This window comes from Anas acuta, chromosome 3, assembly GCF_963932015.1.
Source record: "Anas acuta chromosome 3, bAnaAcu1.1, whole genome shotgun sequence".
Lineage (NCBI taxonomy): Eukaryota > Metazoa > Chordata > Aves > Anseriformes > Anatidae > Anas > Anas acuta.
Window position 1 is genome coordinate 3,897,205 of NC_088981.1, and position 18,619 is coordinate 3,915,823.

The 18,619-nt window shown below is 40.0% G+C and overlaps 1 protein-coding gene across 19 annotated transcripts in view; it reads right to left on the minus strand.

Moving 5' to 3' along the window:
• The window catches only part of LOC137853213 (uncharacterized), a 224,386-nt gene that overhangs the window by 20,464 nt on the left and 185,303 nt on the right, over positions 1–18,619 (minus strand). For 18 of the 19 annotated variants that reach the window (XR_011094329.1, XM_068675325.1, XM_068675324.1 and 15 more), the window contains one exon: positions 13,119–13,285. The gene's annotated coding sequence lies outside the window, so the exon portion shown is untranslated. Of the gene's footprint in view, positions 1–12,268; positions 12,337–13,118; positions 13,286–18,619 lie in introns of all 19 variants that reach the window. The other variant, XM_068675318.1, reaches the window with a different exon arrangement.

Genomic DNA, 18,619 nt, shown 5'->3' on the forward strand with positions numbered 1-18,619 from the left:
CTTTGGAAATGGGACAACCCAGTCAGGATCATGGTTTTCCAGACTGGGCTGTATGCATCTTTAGTAGTGCCACAAAATAGAGCTGGTTTGCTATTGTTGCCTCCCCCCAAAAAAGATGTTATTATGAGATCTTTGGGGGCCAGGAACTCAATTTCCCAGCTTTCAATTAATACTTCAATGATTACACATAAATAATAGTAATAATAATCATAACAATGCCTTGCTTTCCATTATGTTGTACTCAGCCTTTGTGATGCCTCTCTCATGATAAAATCTGTGTATTAAACACATTAATTGAAACTCTTAATAAAACAGAGATATTTTCACTTGTGCATTTATATTCACATAATGATCACAAAGCACTTTACAGAATCAAATAAAGGTAGCTAGCTTGATCCTTATATAGAAGCAAACACCATTATAGTGCATCTCAGGAGTATATAACACAGCTGTTATATAGACAACTCATGTCAAACGTACCATATCTTGGGTGGTAGGCTGGCCAAAAATAAATCCAAAAAGCTTGCTCTTAAGCTTGTTCTAAACATCTCTAATGCCATCATGAGGAACATGGCAAGAAGGGACTGGAAGGTCTGGCCTACCAGACTAGAAAAGAAGACAGGAGGGCTGGTGAGCAGTTGTGCCTCATTATCAAGATCCGTGCTTTGGAAGAAAGAAAAAAAAAAGTGATAATTTTGCTCGTTTACAAAAATAATGCATGGAAGTCTTGATGAATGCTGAGCAGCCTCCAAGGGGTCACTAACAGAGGACAAGGCAAAAACTGGCAATACATGATTAACATTAAATGATGCCTCCCGAGGTCTGGGAAGGGGTCTCAAAGCTTTGGGCCTCGTAATAGGTAGTTCCAGAGTTAAGAGACAGGCAAAGAGCTTTGTTCCTTCTTGTGTAATTGATAAATTACCATTGTTAGCACTAAACAATACTACCAAGCACAGAATAGAAACACGCTAATGCTTTATCCGTCTTAAGCAATTCTGCCCATGTGCTCACACTGTTCTTAAATGCGCTAGATATTTGTTTGACGAAACAATAAGTTTTAGAAAAGAGAAAAATAAGAACTTTAAAGATAATCAAAACCTTGACTACATACTTTACCACCGGCAGCTGTGAATAAGCTTCAGTACTCTTTATTTTTAACATTCCAGATATGTAATTTAATGCAGGTCTAATGACAGTCTCGAACATACCGCTTTAATCGAAATTGTTCAAGCTCTGTTCTGTGACAAGGGCTCACAAGCTACCAGCAGGGTTGTCCATTTTCCCTGCTTCTGTAGGGAAAAGAAAAGGGAGGGGAGGGGGACACTCTTGAACTTATGTTGCTATTGATGTGTAATATACAATAAAAAAACAGTTAAATTTCAATTACCCACAGGTAATTATAATTTTATTGTTTGACTGTACTATGGGGATTTTTGTAATTCCCAAGACTAATAATTTTCTATAATTTTACAGGTTGTCAAATAAACTATTAAAGATTATCTTTGAAAAGGATTCTGCAATTGTAAGGACATATCATACTGTTCCTGTACATTATTAGTAATTAGAGATCCCTGGATAGTGAAATATCTGCTCTATATGCTAGCTGCTGGATACCATATTTTCTCACAGCCTCCTGTAATCTTGAACCAAAGCTTTCAAACTTCACATCCATTGTAGTCTGAGTCACGTCCAAACTTTTATTAATATTCACTGAGCACTCATTAAGCAATTCTGGTGTGTTCGATACGTTAAATCCATGCTTCCTGATGGGGAAAAGCAAAGGCTCACAGGTCCATCCCGGTGTAGTGGAAACAAACACAAAGGGACTAATTCTGAGCTCTGTCACCTAATAGGGATGTGGAGCAGAAGCAACATTTATACCAGAGCAAAAGATCTGAATTTTGAAGATACAACCAGATAAAATTACACGTCCCAATTTTATCCTAAAAATATGCATAGATGCAAATATGCTAGGGATCAGTAGGGGAGGAATGGGATAGGTAGAGTATCCAGCCCACAAGGAGCAGAAATTTGGGGGCACTCCCTTTTCCTAGTCAGCAAGTACCTCAATTCACTGCGTTATTCATTAATAGTTCCCTGGCCACTCTCCCTTGTGCACTAGTGCCCAACCTGCCCATGGATACTGTGAGTAGACAGCAAACCTTCCCAGTTTAGCTGGGAGAAAAACAAAAGGGAACTACACCATCATTTGCTGGTTGATAGCATCCTTCACCTGTACGTGCATGTTCAATGAGATATTTATTCAAATCTTACAGCAGTGTATTCCTGAGGAGGACCAAAGGTGGGATGAGCTGAGAAAAGCAGACCCTGAAACACTGCACATAGCACCTAGACACAGGCTGAGAGGGCATCGAGTGTAAAACCACACGGGGGGATTGGCAGTTGTAGAGATTGTTGATGTCTTGCCTGTGGAGCCATCAAAGGCACAATTTTTAGCTGGCGACATTTTTTTTACTGCAGCTGCCCCAGGAGATAGTCATTATTTGTTTTATTGGCCTCTTGGATTGTTATGTGGTGAAGGCTCTGTGCCGAGGGAAACTTCAACACATTAAGATTTCTTTACAGGCTGAAATCTCTCTGAGGAGAGCGGTTTCAGGACATGAAGATTTTCATGCAGAAAACTTTATGGGTCTCATTTTTTCCCCAGTGAATGCCTCCACTCCTGGCTGGGTTTTTGCACACCCCTGGCCTGGTGGGACACTGAGCAAGAGCATCATCCCACAGCTCTGCCCCACGCTGGACACATCTGCGGGGAAGTTTTCACTTTCCTGCTCGTGCCAAGAAGCCTCCGTGGCAGCTGTGACACTCAGTGAGGGATCTGGCAAGGGATTTCCTCACACCAGGGAGAGCTGAGGGGGGGTTATGTTGGGCTTTATGACTGGTGGAGCAGTATAAAGCAATGGGAGTACAGGGAAGAATTAAGGCCAATGGACTGCAGCTCTCTGCCTCACTCTGGAGACAACTTCAATCCAATCAAATGTATTAAACAAATGTGAGTAACCATTATAGATATACACACTGAGCTCTCTTTTCCAGGGCTTGTCTTACCATCCTGTGCTAGTCCTGCACCTACATGAAAGTGTGGGAAGAAAGATATTTGATAGTTTGGAGAGCTCTTCAATAAATGGCATTTTCTTCTCCTGCCTGCCTTGCTACCTGCTAACTCATCTCAGCTGAGACCGAACCTATTGCTCCAGATGATTGGCATTTATAATAAATAGACACAAAGGAGAAAATGGAAGCCCACACATGAGGCTAAATATGTACCTGGATAACAGACAATACCATACACAGGTACACATCTCTCTTTCCTTTAACTTTGGTCTGCATTTCCAGCTTAATACATTCCTTGGTGCAAGCGGAACATGTTCTGACAAAGGAATACTGAAAGCAATTAGAAACAGAATTAATTGATAAAATTTAAGCCTGGCTTTCCTCATGTTTGTCATATGACTGCAAATATTGTCACTCCCATTAATATTAATTAATATAATTATCAATGTTTCTAATCCCTACACATTTTGTCAAAAAGTTACTCTTAGCTCAAGAATATAATTGTTAAGTCATGGAAATGTTAAGTAGCAGCTAAGCAAGTCCACAGAATTAATAGCAAACTGTAGTTTATCCAAGGATTAGACTTTTAGCAATACATAATCACCTCTTCATGTGTTCATCCACATAAAATAGCTTCCATCCCTCACTACTCTTCTGCCTACTTGTCCTTGCAGTGCACAGTTTTCAAGAGTAAAAAAAAAAAAAAAAAAAAAAAAGCAAGCGAGAGAGAGAGAGAAGATAGTAAGTAAATATTCTTTGCAGTTGCACGCTTTTCTTCAAGATAAGTCACTGCGATAAGAGTTATGTGCCCTTAGCTGAAAGCAATGTCAAGGTCAATTATCTCACGCTGAAAGCCCTAATGCAAGATACTTTTGTGATCAGAATAATATGTGTAACATTGCAAAGCCTTTGTTTTAGCATTGAGGAAAGCAAATCCACTCTCTCTAGACTTCCCAACGCATTGTCTTTCGTTTATGAATGTCACTGATTATGCCAACAACATAAAAGACCGACTTGCTGTGCTGTTGCCATTTAGGCAGGTTCTTCTGGCGTGGTACAACTGGCACTGATGAGTGCAGCGTGGACGGACACTGAGCAGAGCCTTGCCGGCCACCTGCCCGCTTCCACGATGGCCAGTTAGCAGTTCCTGCTTGGCAATAGCACGTCTGCTTCACAGAGCAGTGTTAGGTGGAGCATAAATTAGCTGCTCTGGAAAACAGCCAAAATGCTTTAAAGGCCTTTGTTCTAAGGTGGGGTTTGCTGGTGTTTTTGTGTTTCTTTTTCTTTTTTCCTGCTAGAGGAGAATTATGTAATCATTTCACTATTAATTTTTAATTCTACGTTGCTGTGCATTATTGCCAACCTTTACTGGTGATGCAAAGAGAAATGGTGATACTATATGAGCAATACCTGTTCGGAAGACTACTGGGCCACACTATAAAGGAAGCAACAGAAAAGATCTGTTCTTTCAAGTTCTTTGTGGTCATCTGCTGTTGTCTAATCGTACAAAGTACCATATCAAATAACTATAAACTATATGAGCTAAGAGAAGATCATGGAGAAGTGCCACAAGTTTTCCTGTTAAGCATTTGGGTTTTTTTTCTTGGTTTTGGTCAAGTTTTTTTTTTGTTTGTTTGTTTTTCTATTGGCCAGCCTCGGTAATGAAACATTACTTGGGAGAAATCTTTTGAAGCAAACCAAATTCATTGACATGGATGACATTGGCAGCACCATGCTTGCTGCTGGGAAGAACACACATCCTCCACTGCAGGTTTGGGGCTGGGGGTTCAGAAGAGCGGAGGAACTACAATGCAGCAGCATCACCAGTTTAAATGATGACCAGGTTCGGGACTCAGGTGCACCATCTGTGCAAGGTGCTGTTTGTTTAATGATCTCTTCTGTTTTCCTTACACCTACCTGCTATTTACATCTGAGGCAATCATTGTGCTGCAAGATTAAAACTTGCAGCGGGCTCCCTTTCAGAGAGCATCTTGATTCAAAAAAACTAATGCAACCCCCAAAAATGTCTATCCTTGGGTACTGCACTTTGACAACTGACTCAGCAGAGTTGGACCATAATCCCCAGTCCATTGCTAAGGAAACAGCATCTGCAGGGTAAGAAACACATACACGTGATTTCTTCTTGCAAGAAAATCATTATCAAAAGACACTAAGATTCAGACCACTGATAGAGTTAGCCTACCCATAGAGAAATGATTGTATCACCCATTTGCCTCTGCTCACAAATTCTTCATTTCATCTAGGAGAAGGCTAGCCATGAGGGGACAGGAAATCTTTAATCTACTTTTCTCCTTTTCTTCAAATATATGGTTCTTATCAACTAGCATTGAACATATGCACCAGAAAAACTTAATGATGTAGCCTCCACTTAATAAAATAAATGGAAACAAAGCACAGACAGTTCTCCAGTGTGAGAGGGATTAATCACAACAAAATATTAAATGAAAGCAAGTCCACAATGCAGTGCTAAAAAGGCAGCATGGCTGTAAATTCAGGAAGAAGAAATCAATTAGATAAAAAAAAAAAGTATGTAGAAAAGTTTACAATCTAGTAACAGAGAATTCATAAGCAAATTTCTGAGCTGCACTTTGCCATTGACTTCAGTGACAGAAGATGAGTAAGAAGGGGACTTCATCTGTTCAGCCCAGTATCTGAAAATTGCCCAGTGCAAAGAAGAATTGTGACATTTTTTCTCCTAAATCCCTAACGCTAATTATATCTGTATATAAAATTATACAATATTATTATAAAATCATAAACATTAATAAAATTAAAACATTATACGGCAATTTATTATTAATTTGATTGCTTATTTAGTGTATGAATTAAATATAAGTGAATATGCATAAAGTGAATATATATGAGAGATTATTTATATTATTATATAATAGTATTTATTAACAATATTTATCTTTTTGGACAGATACTACAGACTGCCATAATTTTTTAGACAGCCAAGAGATTCTGGTGGAAAAATGAAAAGTTTTAACCAAATTCTCATCATTTTCAGCTGAATTAGTTTCAAAAAAAGAGAGATGCTTTTTGAGGAAAAGAATTAGACAATTAATTTTGATTTTAAAAAAATTTCTACCTGATCTCTTCCAAACTGCAATCCTAGTCCTGGAGTATGTCTGTGATCATTAGTGAAAAACGTGCATTTACTCTTCTACATATTCAGCTTCTCAATATCTGCAGGAGTTATTCAGGAAAGCACCAAGACATTTGTATTAAGTCCAATAGCACTTTTCCAAATTGCGATTCTTTCCTGAACTAGGGCCAACATAGGTCAAGTAAAGGAAAAAAAAATGCAAACAATAAAGCAATGAAGCAATGAAACCATTTTATGATTCTATGATTTGCCCATAATCTCCCAGCAAATTAGAGATTTAACCTCCTGTACAGTAGCCAGCCCTATTTCTCAGCTAACAGTTTCTAGTCTTCTTTCGTGGTTCAGAGAAAGAGAAAGAGACCCTCTCACCATTCTCAAAAGATGTGCTCTTGGAGAGCATGCCATGCCAAGACGCAACAGTAGTTCACGTAATGAAAACTCAGTTTGCTGCTTTGGTGAAAACATGGATGTGGTGTCTTACCAAGATGAAGAAGGATGACAGTGGATTAACTTGCATGCAGCCTGTGTGCCCCAGCAGCTATTACATTTTTCCTAACTAGACCCTCTGTAGTATCTATTGCTCTATGAATCACAGTCAAATGCCAGCCAGTAATCTAACTCCATCTGCAACTTCCCAGCAAACACACTCTGTCAGGCCTAACAGCGAAAAACTGAGTTTTTAGCCACAGTAATTATTCCTTGCTCTCATCAAAGCAAATGGTGGTGTGTTGTTTTTCCAATGCCATCACCTAGCTGAGCCTGCTAAGCTTCACTGAGCTGCTGTAGGTTCAGCTAATACCAGCCTGACTATACCTACCACTGACATGAATACATTTATCTGCAAGCCCTGTGCCTGGGAAAGAAAACAGCTTGGTGGGGACTGGCGTGGGTCCCTTTTTTCAAACTGGGCACTGAAGATGCAGCAATACTTTGCACAAAGACTCAGTGGTCACTGCTGTGTCCATAGGGATTTTCAAAAGTGCCCCCACCTTGCATCTCTCCTGCCACCACACAAGATGCAACAGCAGCGAGGCAGGATGGTGCTTCCCAGTGTTAAAAACTTCAAGAAATCACCTTGTGCGTGGAAGGTGCAAAACAGCCATATTTTTGTCACTTCTTAATGGCCAAAAAGTTCTTTTTTAGCATATTTACTAATATCTGATGAGGTAAATCTACCTCTCCTGATGTTGTAAGCACAGACACAGGCAAGTCCTTCCCCTTTGCTGAGGAGACTGTATTTATCACTTCAGGAATTAGTTTAATCAAAGAAAAATAATAGATGGAGAAGAGGAAGAGCACAAATCAGCATCAAAATCAGCCTTAATAATGGTCCATCTATTTGTGTATCTTGGCAAGAAATCTTGTCACCTGCTGCAGAGGTCCTAAAGTCCTACTGAAATACAGGTTGAAGAAACCTAATTTTTCTCACGCTAATTGCAGTAATGCTAATGCATACTTGGAACAGAGCCAGGGTAAGTTGAATGCTGGCTGACAGCAGATAAATATAAATTATATATAAGAAAAACACTCTGTACCTTTAACTCCTAATTCATTACAACTCAGCCATCAATCTTTAATTTCTGTGCATGTCACCCACATGGTCAATAAGCTGTGCTGTATCCTACAGCAGAAATGCTTCCTAGGGCACCAAGATACCAACAGGGCTTTAGCTATCAGGCCCTGAAACAACACCTTCCTGATGCCCGGGCACAATAAACATATTTTCTTTCTGAAGTTGTTAGAAACAGCAGGTGCTCAGAACTTCTGGAAATCTGTTTCATTTCCACAGTGCTGCACATCTTGGGTCCTCTCAATAGAATCGGACTCTTTTAGTGGTTCCATGTTGCTTTGTGTCTCAGCAACAACAGAAAGTAACAATGCTGATGTGCCCTAGGCTTCACTGGCAGGGAAGTCTAAAAGGGCTTCTTAGTTGGTCGTGCTTTACATAGCTCTTAGGAATACAAGAAATCACTCAAGCACATTAAGAAAAAAAAAAACAAAAACAATATAAAACACACCACTACTTCCTGCTTAAGCACACAGCAATCTTTTCCTTTCCATTACAGTATTTAATTAATTTGGATTATCATGTTGCTTCATAGCTTTGGGAAAAAGAAAAACAAAACAAACAAACAACAACAAAACCCACACAAACAAACAAAAAAAGAAAAAGTTCCTGATTTCACCATCACCTTTGGTTGGGAGGTTCTGTTCCTCTGCTTATTTGAGATACTTCTTTCCATCTAGTATACCATCATGTTTCAGTTCCTGAGAGCTATAGATATTTATTCAGTGCCCTTCTATCTTGGCCATCATAAATAGCTCTCTGATAACAAATCGCACTCACTGAACATCATTTGCTACCAGAAAGGATCTTCAAGAAGCACATGCACTGCGATATAGGATATCTCCTGCTTTGTTATGAATGCAATAAAGAGTTTTACAAAATCAGTTTCCTTCCATTTAGAGGATAAGTATATGTCATTTTAGTAGTTTTACCACTTCTTATTGCCTGTCTGTTTATGCTTCATACTTAGAGAGTCACTGCTCCCTTGCTCTTCAAATGAATACTACTACTTAAATATAGAGAACGATATGTGCTTATTGAAAGATTCAAGGATTTCAGCTGTCAATAGAGGCTTAATTATCTGCTGGTGGATGCTCAGATACCATAATGATGGCTGTTGTATAAAGCCAGCATATAAGAGCCCACTTGCAGCTCGTTATATGCCCTGATCCAGCAATTTAGGAAAAAAACAAAAACAAAAAACAAACAACAAAAACCCCACAAAACGTAAAAATGTAAAGCATAATATTAACTTACATCCTGCTTCCTTATGTCATAACCCATCATGTAAAGGTATGTTATTTCATGTCATGTCATGCAGAACATGATGCAATGCAATGTCACACTTCAGAAAATATTACTAAGCGAGAACTGATTCTTGTTATCAGTTTGGAATATGAGTCTCTGATCCAAATGTATAGTGGCTTTGGCTGATGGGAAGGGATCAAACTGAAATGAATGTTGGGCAAATGCTTTTCTTCTCTGGCTTGGCCAGTAGATGCCCATTTGTCAGTTTTAGGTCCAATTGGAATTTCTTTGTCGCAAGTGCTTTCTCTTGTAAGAGAAATAGCTATTTTATGGCAAGCCAAGTACTGAAAAAAAAACCTTAGAAATACATAATAAATGTATATTAGTGAGACAGAAAATTGGAAAATGGCCACCTGCCAGCAGCCACATAAATTTTGGAGGCAATGCATTTTTCTGCCATTATGTATTATCACAGGAATTGCAAATATTTATTAAAAGTATTAAAATGGTGAGAATGTTAAATGTTTCCTTCAGTAGTGGAAATTCACATTGCCACACAGAAGATAGGATATTCTGATACAATGTTTATTAAAATGACTTCATTTTATTAGGCTGTCATACACAATAAATGTGCAGGTACAGTTAACAAAAGATCTATTGTGGATATGGGAGATTTGTGAGTAACACTTCAAAAAAATAATCTCTTCTGAACTCTATTCATATAAAACGCATACTACAAACTTTCATTAACTTCCTTAGAACCAATTATTTTCTGAGCTTATTTTCTTTTTCTGCCATCCCACTATATTTTGCTAGTCAATTTGTTTGCTTACATTTTAATGCTTAATGGGATTAAATGCAGTTTATCTTAAATTTATATATGAGTGAGCTGAGTGTATACTCTACATGTAGCAGGCAACAAAATACTGCGATTCTTTTTGGGTTCATTTACAGGTCTAAACATGAATGACTGTAATATACTGGGACCCTAGTACCTTTTCATCCATGAATAAAACATTATTAAAAGATTGGTGGAGAGTTCCATAATATTGATTGAGAAGAAAATCACATTCCAGCTTTGCCCACATTTTCTGCTAGGATTAATCAGAGTGATTAGGTTTATAAGGTTCTTTTAACAGTAAGACACGGACACAGCAAACACCAGTGATGTCCTGTAGCTCACAGGACAACTTTTCTCGTCAGCTTTGCTGGACACGAGCCCTTTCCAGGAGGCTCTAAACACTGATGGGGGAGTCCTACCCCTATGCAAACAGTTGCTTTGAGCAAGTGAAGGGCTTGGTTCTGTGAAAAGCAGCTGAATAATCATCTCTCAGGACAGACTTAGAAAACAGCTGGATTAGAAGAGGGTATCTTGAGATACCTAAACAGTCATAAGCTTTGTGATGAGATTGGTGGTAGTGGTGGAAAACAACACTACTTCTGTTCTCACTGGTTTCCTGAATCAGCAGTGAAAGGAGGGAGACTAGCCATCACCTTCTCAACGGAAAGTATCATTTAAGTTGCTTTTTAAGATCAAGTTTTGGCAGAAATTAGCAGAGAAATAAGAGATCAATACTGTTTCTTTTCTTATGCTGGGGTTCCTCAATTCCTTATAGTCCATTATGTAAGAATTGTGATTGGAGTATGTTTTTTAGATGGAGGGTGAATAGATCAAAGTTACAAGACCCTAGATTTATGGGGAGCCTTATGCAAGAAAAAAAAATAATAATAATCTGGTCTACTGAAAGTAAGATTTTGGAAATAAAAGATTTTTCTATCCGTTCTCGTATGGTGCAATTTTATTCCTTTCTGACAAACACAGCAGGGGTGGGAAGAGGGTGAGCAGCTTTCATGAAAAATACAGCTTTGTCTTGATCCAGACACTTTATATGAGTTTGTGAGATATTAGAAGTGGGATTTGACACAAAATGTGTATGGTGGAGAGAAACCTTGGCCACCTCAAAGGCAGAGAAAAAACTGCTGTTGACTTCTGTGGGGGCAGGTGTAATGCACTCACCTCCACTGCTGCAGCTGCTTGACCAATCCTGCAGCTCAGAAACCAGAGCCGAGATTTGCTGTGCCCAAAGCACTTGTGTAATTCAGTCAGTGCTGAAAGTGTAATCAGCATTTCAAGCAATGCAAAACCATTTGCTTGGCCAACCTTATTTAATATGATGCATGTTTTATCTTGATTTAGGTTGTTGTTGTTCTTTAATTAAAGAAATTACGGGAGGTCATTCTCATTAGTTTAGAAGAATCCTCACAGAAGGGGGTTGCACTGATTTAACCTCAGAGTAAACTGGCACAACTTTTGCATGTAAATAGGATTTAACACTGGACACTTTGTGAACAGTTCAACTCTTCACTCATGACATTCAAGGAATAATTGGAATACTGACTGGAATAAAAAGATAATGTCAATAAGCTGGGGTTGGGGTCTTTCTATGAAACTTGTCAGATGATCCATGGTGGCAGCCCAGAGCCACCAGAATACCAAGAAGGGGACACCATGGACTTTCTGCTAAGGGCAGTCAAAGCAATGCTCCCCATCCCTATGTGATGACATGAGCAGGTATTGTGCCAAAATCTCATTGCTCACAGCTGGCCAGGTGAGAGGCGAACTCAGAAATTGGGCAGCAAGAGAGGAAAGCAAGGAGTTTCCTGACCAGCCAAGGAAGTCACGCCCTGGGGCTGGAGTATGGTACAGGTGCACGGTGATACAGAGGCCACCACTGCCATGGAAAAGATTTGCCATGCAAAGAAAAAAAAAGAAAAAAAGAAAAGGTAGCAGCATGAGAAGTGCCAACTCTGAACAACGCTGTCTTTAATTGGTACCACCGAGGGCTTTGTGCGGTCTGCATGCTTTTGGTGTTTATAATAGAATCCCCAAATTCAAATGATCTGAAGGGCATCTGACTGTTTTACATTAATCACAAGCTATACAGCAGAGGCTGAGAGCAAGTGGGCAGATACCCTGGTGTAGTAGCACTAAGGAGCTCTCATTATAATCATCCTGCCAAATCAAAAGAAAAACCCTAAGGCTCCTAATAAAGGAGACCACTGGACTAAACAAATTGAACAAGTAGCTAGACATGCATGAGCTTAAAACTACTGGTGTCAATCAGATCTGAGCCACTTACTCTGCTTGGTACTCCACAGCACACGCAGACAAAACGCAGACACAAAGCGCCACATACAAGCACCCAGCCTAGCGAGGAGCATGCTGACATACAGGTGCTAGCACATACCTCCGGTGCCAGGAAACGGGTACAGATGTGGTTTATAAAAGCACCTTCAAGATATCGTTGTTGTACCACTACCAAAACAGAAACAGCACTACGTGAAATATGCAGTATGTATGGAGATGTCAGTCCTTGCCAGAATGTGTGAGCAGGAGGCTATCTGGACAGGATTTTCTGTCTTGGTAGGGTTGGGTGTCTACATCTATTCGTTCCAGTCTGGAAGATGCAGAAGAAAGATCTTGCACCTCATAAATTTGAGTGCCTTTAGCTCACGAAATACAGGCAGTACCCTGAAAGCCCTATGCACTTGTCACCTTCTTACACCTGCTGATGGAAGTTATTATATGCTGTACTGGAAGGAAAAAAAATTAGTAAAAAGGTGGGTCATTGCTCTCTGAAAAGATGCAGTTGGCACTAATGAAAGATATCCAGAAATGGGAGGGAAAGACAATTTTATATTTAGAAGCAACATATTACATGTTGGTGTTTTTAAGACAAATGATAGCTAGACTCCATTAGCTATCACCCCTTCTCAAAAGCAATCAGGCAGAAAACCAAGATTTTGATGTACTCCCTCACAACTCAAAAAGAGGCTGTGCACAGAAGTACTGAAGGAGGAAAAAAAGCAATGAAAATGATTACGGTCAGTATTTAGTGCTGGAGTCAGGGGAGATGGAAAAAAAAGGACATTTAGATTGGGAACGAATGGACGAGGGATGCACCTGAGGAATAAGAAGGCATCAAGAACCAAGTGTTTTTTATGAAAACGCCCTTTGAGTCATTAGTGCATTTGTCACTGTAAGAACTGATTGCTAAAACACTGTGAATTTTTTAAGTATTGGGAAATTTTACCTACCAGGACACCGTCATCATTGTCACACTGCTAATTGTTGCGAGGGTGCTGGTTGCTGTCAGGCTGTCACCACCCGAGGAGCAGCTGCACCTCTGTGCAGATGTTGCAGCAGCCATGGAGGAGGCAGAACCAGGGCTCCCCTTACACAGCTCTCTTGGTGCCTACTGAAACTGGAAAGCAAAGTTTTGAGAGATTATTATTTTTAAATGTAATTTTTACTTTTTCAGTTCATTCTTCTTTTTCCTTTTTTTTTTTTTTTTCTTCTTCTTCTATTGCTTCCCTCTATTTTTTTTCTTTCTGCTCTACACTGTAATAAATCAACATATAAATGTACTGGATTATTTCCACCTGGAATGTAGGAAGACAAATAGTAGAGAAGATCAGTTTGGTCATTTACCATATTGGTTTAGCATGGTAATGCTTTTTTTTTTTTTCGTTTCTCATTTCAAAGCTGTAAACAAATGCTGCAGGAACAGTTCAAATGCTCCCTACCTAAGACAAGACCTTGTGCAATGAAACCACTGCATTCAGTTTCTGAACACCTAACTGCCCCTTCTTTACTTTTTCATAGGAACAGAACTGAATTTTGGATTAGCCCGAAATTTGAAACTACATTTTTCCCAAGCAGCAAAACCAGATGTACCCTTAGCTATGTTAAATCACAAACATACACACATGGAGATGCAGAAAATGCACATGAAATATGAAAAAGCATTCCCTTCAGGCAGAAGATAAACAGCCCTACTACAAATTAGCTCTCGGCCCCGTCAGGTGTGAATCTCTCTTGTCAATACGCACCAAATTCCCTGAGATAGAACCACATGGTCATGAATTTTATTTCTCTCCTGCTTAATTCCTAGTACTGCTCTCCCTTGTGGATTTACTCAGGGATGATTTACAGTGGGAAAGGTGACATTAAACACGTCATTGAGCATGCAAAGATGCTGCACTCAAAGCAGCATATGCTTGACTTTGTTAAAAGATGAATGCTGTCAACTCCACAGTGCCCACCAAGATCTGGCCTCCTTTTTCTTCCCAACAAACTTTGAGGAAGACGCAGACACGAGTCTTGACACTGAGAGAAATAAAAGTTAATGTATTCATGACATGATTTCACTTGCAGCCTGATTTAGCAATGTCTTGTCTAGTTTGGATCTGCTGTTGCTTTTCCTAATTTACTCATTGCACAAAGAAAATAAATAAATAAGTGTACTATAGCCTTATTTATCCTTCTTTGGACATTTCTTTACCAGGCAGATGGTCAATTAAGAGCACTAAACAATGACACTGTTTTCTCTGTAAACATTTTTTTCTAATAGCCTAACAAATGAGAATCTGTGCTGCCATACTGCTGAATACCATCTTGACTTTCTAATTACAAAGAACTGTGTCTTGATAGTAACAATTACAGCTGTAACAATGATGCTGGTACTTGAACAATATAGTTGGAGGCAAAGTGCTTATCGGAATATTCACAAATAAAGGCTTACATTTATGCCAGAGCTGGAGATGGGAGGTTAAACAGTTGGGGGTGGGGAGGTGTAGAAGAAAGGTTGAAAACATTGGTTTAGTAGCTACAGATGTGAATTTGAATCCAATTACATGAAAGGCAGGGGGAAAAAAAAAAAAGCATATGAAAAGATGCTGTTTCCTTCTGTTTGGCTAATCAATAGGTTAAAGGGTTAGTAAAATTAACATGCTAATAACATTCATTTTGCTATTTATGTACCACTCATAGTATTTCCAGTGAATTATGTCTTGTGAGTAATGTACGTGCTGCTATACGAGCTTTCCCCTTTTTTGTCCAGAAAGGTAAAATGGTCAGTATTTTTTTTCCCAATGTGATGGAAATTGGCTTCTCAAGTCTGTTACTTACCATACCTTTCTTATTTAATTTGCTTAGATCTAACCCCTGCAGGGTTTTGTTTTTGTTTTTTGTTCATCCTTTTTTTTTTTTTTTTTATTAAACGAAAAGTTCTCAGTACACCCAAGAAAAGGAGTAATGTTCCTGAGCTCGCTGCTGATCCCCACCGCTGCTGTCCCTGGGGTCCATGTGCCCTCCAAAGACTGGCCTTTGCCCCCCTCTGCCTTCCCACTGCTGCTGGCCCCTCGCCCCTCGGTGCTGCCCCACTCCAAGGCAGGATGGATTCACCTCCTCTGCTCCCATCCCCACTGCGCTCCACCCGCTCCCCGAGCCATCATTTAGCCCACACTTATTAATCAGCGCACATAATTTGTCTCTAATGCTGTCAATTTAAGATGGCAACCTGACTTTTTTTTGGAGGGGGCAGGGTCAACAATTTAATGAATCTCGTCTGCATTTTAATTCAGACCTATAATCTGCCTCTGGCAGTTTTCTTAGACTAGTTTAACATTTTCCAGGATTTTCTTTCATCAAACCCAGTACAATGGGATGTTTACCTTCCTGCCTTGGATGTCTTCAGTACAGGGCAACCTGGGACACAGATTAAATCTACTGATCTAGTCTTCCAAGGGTTTTCCTGGGGCCGTGCACAGCACAAGGAATGAGCAACTTGGGGCTGCGCCGTCCCTTTTCTGCACAGCTTGGTGCACAGTTGTAGGCACCAAGCTCCAGACTTCATGACTTAGTGCCCCTGTGGAATAACCTTTCCTCACTAATGACCAGAGCATCCGGGGCACAGCAGGAAAAAAGCTTTTTTTTTTTTTTTTTTTTTTTTAATTTATTTACTCCTGTGATTTTCTTTTTGCTCTTTCTACAGGGAACTACACCAGGAAGGAAAAAAAAAAAGTGAGCAGGAAAGGTAGCTGCAGAAAATTCAGTCCTACTGATGAATCCTTTAGCCACAGTGTGGACGAGTTTGTCTAATTGCTGTGGCAGGAGGCTGGAGCCTGATTGAGCAGCTCGGTGGACTTCCCTGGGTCAAAATAAATAAAACTCCCCAAACGAGAGCCTCTCGATCACCATGTCAGATGTAAACAGAATAGACTATGTTATTAGGAGTGATGTGACTTTGCCCGGGCGAGCGCCACGCTGACAGTAGCTCCTTTCTGGATTTCAGTCAGCCGTTGTCACTTGCCTTGACAACGCGGGAAGTTAATGTATTCACGGCATTACTGCACACGCATCCGCAATTCGCAGCATATTGTATTGTTTACCCCTGCTCTTTTGTAGTAGTGCATGTAGTAATTTGCCTTCTAGCAGCAGAGAATTCCTCAACTTAAAAATTTTACCCTCATTTTATTCACCCTTAACAGAAAGACAACCCTCTCACAGCCTTACCGCTGCTGCAAATACTGCACTTTGCAGCATCAAAAATGAAAAGAAGTTGTATTTCACATTTCGATCAGAAGCATCTTCAATGTATTTTTATGCACATCCTTCATCTTTCTCTACCACACGTTATTTACTCCCTTTTAACAGACACTCAGATTATTTTTGTGTGTTCTCGACAGTCTTTAAGCAGCATGAGAAGGGGTATTTCTGCAATGTACCTGAGTACTGATAGTAACAGCAGAGGGGTTTTAATCTCTTGAATTATCTTCCACTGCTGGTATTTTTGTGTGCCTGCACAACACGGTGTTTCCAGGGCATCGACTCTGTCATGGACTTACAGCAGCTCCAATGGAGTGGCTTTTGAGTTTTTGGTGAGCAGGTGAATTATCTGTCATTTAATTGATTTATCACTCACATTCATTACTGTCCCTTACTGTGAAACTCTGCTGGATTCAGATGGCTGTCCTTACCACCTATGGCCCCATTTGCCATATCATTAAAAGCCACTAAGTGTACACCAAAACTATGCTTCAAGACAGTTCATAAAATAGGATAGAAGAGCAAATTTCTGTATCCAAAAATACTCCAGGTAAAGCATAGTTTTTATTGATGGATATATGTTTCTCCAGAAACTTAAAGAATGTTGCTCTTGGCCCAGGCGTCTCCCAGACTGAGAGATAAGGTCATTAGGAAGATACAATGTGAAATTCAGTGAAATATACTCATCTGACTTGCAGGCCTACATTTAATAGGGTAATGTTAATGCCCTTTGCTTTAGCTCATATAGTAAAGTGTGATATAATCCAAGCAGTCACATGCGGCGAGCCCTTGTTTTAAAATTAAAAAGGGTCTGTTTTAGTTGCAACTTTTTTATGAGTTGAGAAATTCTGATTCTAAAATTCAGAGTACATTAAAAATATAATTGCCTTGTGCAGCAGCTGCCCATCTCATAGTCAACATGTGTATGTCTCAACACAAAGGATTTTTATTCCAAATTAGATAGCTTTCTGAATGAGCTTAGCAGTTCAGAGCAAGTGTTCTTAACCTTCGCTTTGGGTACCCTCATGCAGCCTCTGCTCATTTGACTCCCATCTTTCTTCCAGACTCTGTTTCTTGAAATTTGAGACCAGTTCAGCCAATGTAATGCACTAAGCCAACAGCTGGAGATCTAACCTCTGTGGCTTGGGCATACCCTCACATGGCTTGAGCTGAGTAAGGAGGGCACCCAGTCCAAGCCCATCATTAACAGCATATGCTGGGCAATCCCAGAGGGAGACTTGTCCTGTCCAAAAATGCCTAAGATCGGTGAGATAGATAGATTTCCCTTTGATAGATCTCCCTTCGGCAATGTCATAGTGATTAAAGAAGCAGCTTAGCCTTTAGATGGCTGAAGTGGCATGAGCAGAGCCTTGCCCTTAGCTTCATTTTGATGCTCAGGAGTGTTTAGCATCAGCACAGCCCCTAATGAATATTGGAGCCTGACACATCCATAGCATGATACTTAGTTTAAATGCCTCCATCTGGCTGCAAATGTCCAGTTATAGCTAAGAGCTTGAAAGTGAGACAAACTGTAAAACAGACACTTCAAAAGAAGAAAATTGTGAAGAACTCAGGTAGTGTTGTGGAGAGGGGAGTTTCAATTCAAAGCACTTTCCAAATGAAACAGACAATTAAGCCCTTATTGAAAATAGACCCCCTCCCCCTCTTTTTTTTTTTTCCTTTAAAGCAAAGGGAAAATAATACTGGGAATTTAGAAAACATGAATTTTTAAAACCTAATAAGCTACTCTAACAATCTACACAATTCCCTTCGCTTAAAATATTCATTTAGAAATACAAGATTTGTGATGAGGGCAGGCTGGGTAAACAGGTCTGAATACTGTTTGTGCAGGGTCTCAGCAGTACCCCCCGCTGCCAGAGCTGTCCTCAGCCACCCCTGGCTCAGCCCTGCTGTGCCTCTCCTGTTCATGCCTCCACACATTTGGAAACAACAGGCAGTTAATTGCAACATGCATTTATGAGTTAGGGTCTGTAAACTACCATTTTATATCTGTGGGGACTGTCGGGCAGAGAAAGGGAACACTGCATGAGCAGTCTGGAGGACTGGAGTTACCTGGCAATGAAAAGACCCAGGTCTGAAGCGATGCTCACAGCTCCTCCAAACCCCCTAGTGCTCTCTAGAAGCACTCTTGGGAGGACTGAATTTCCTGAGACCAGCTTGCATCTGACAAAACATTTAGATTTTGATA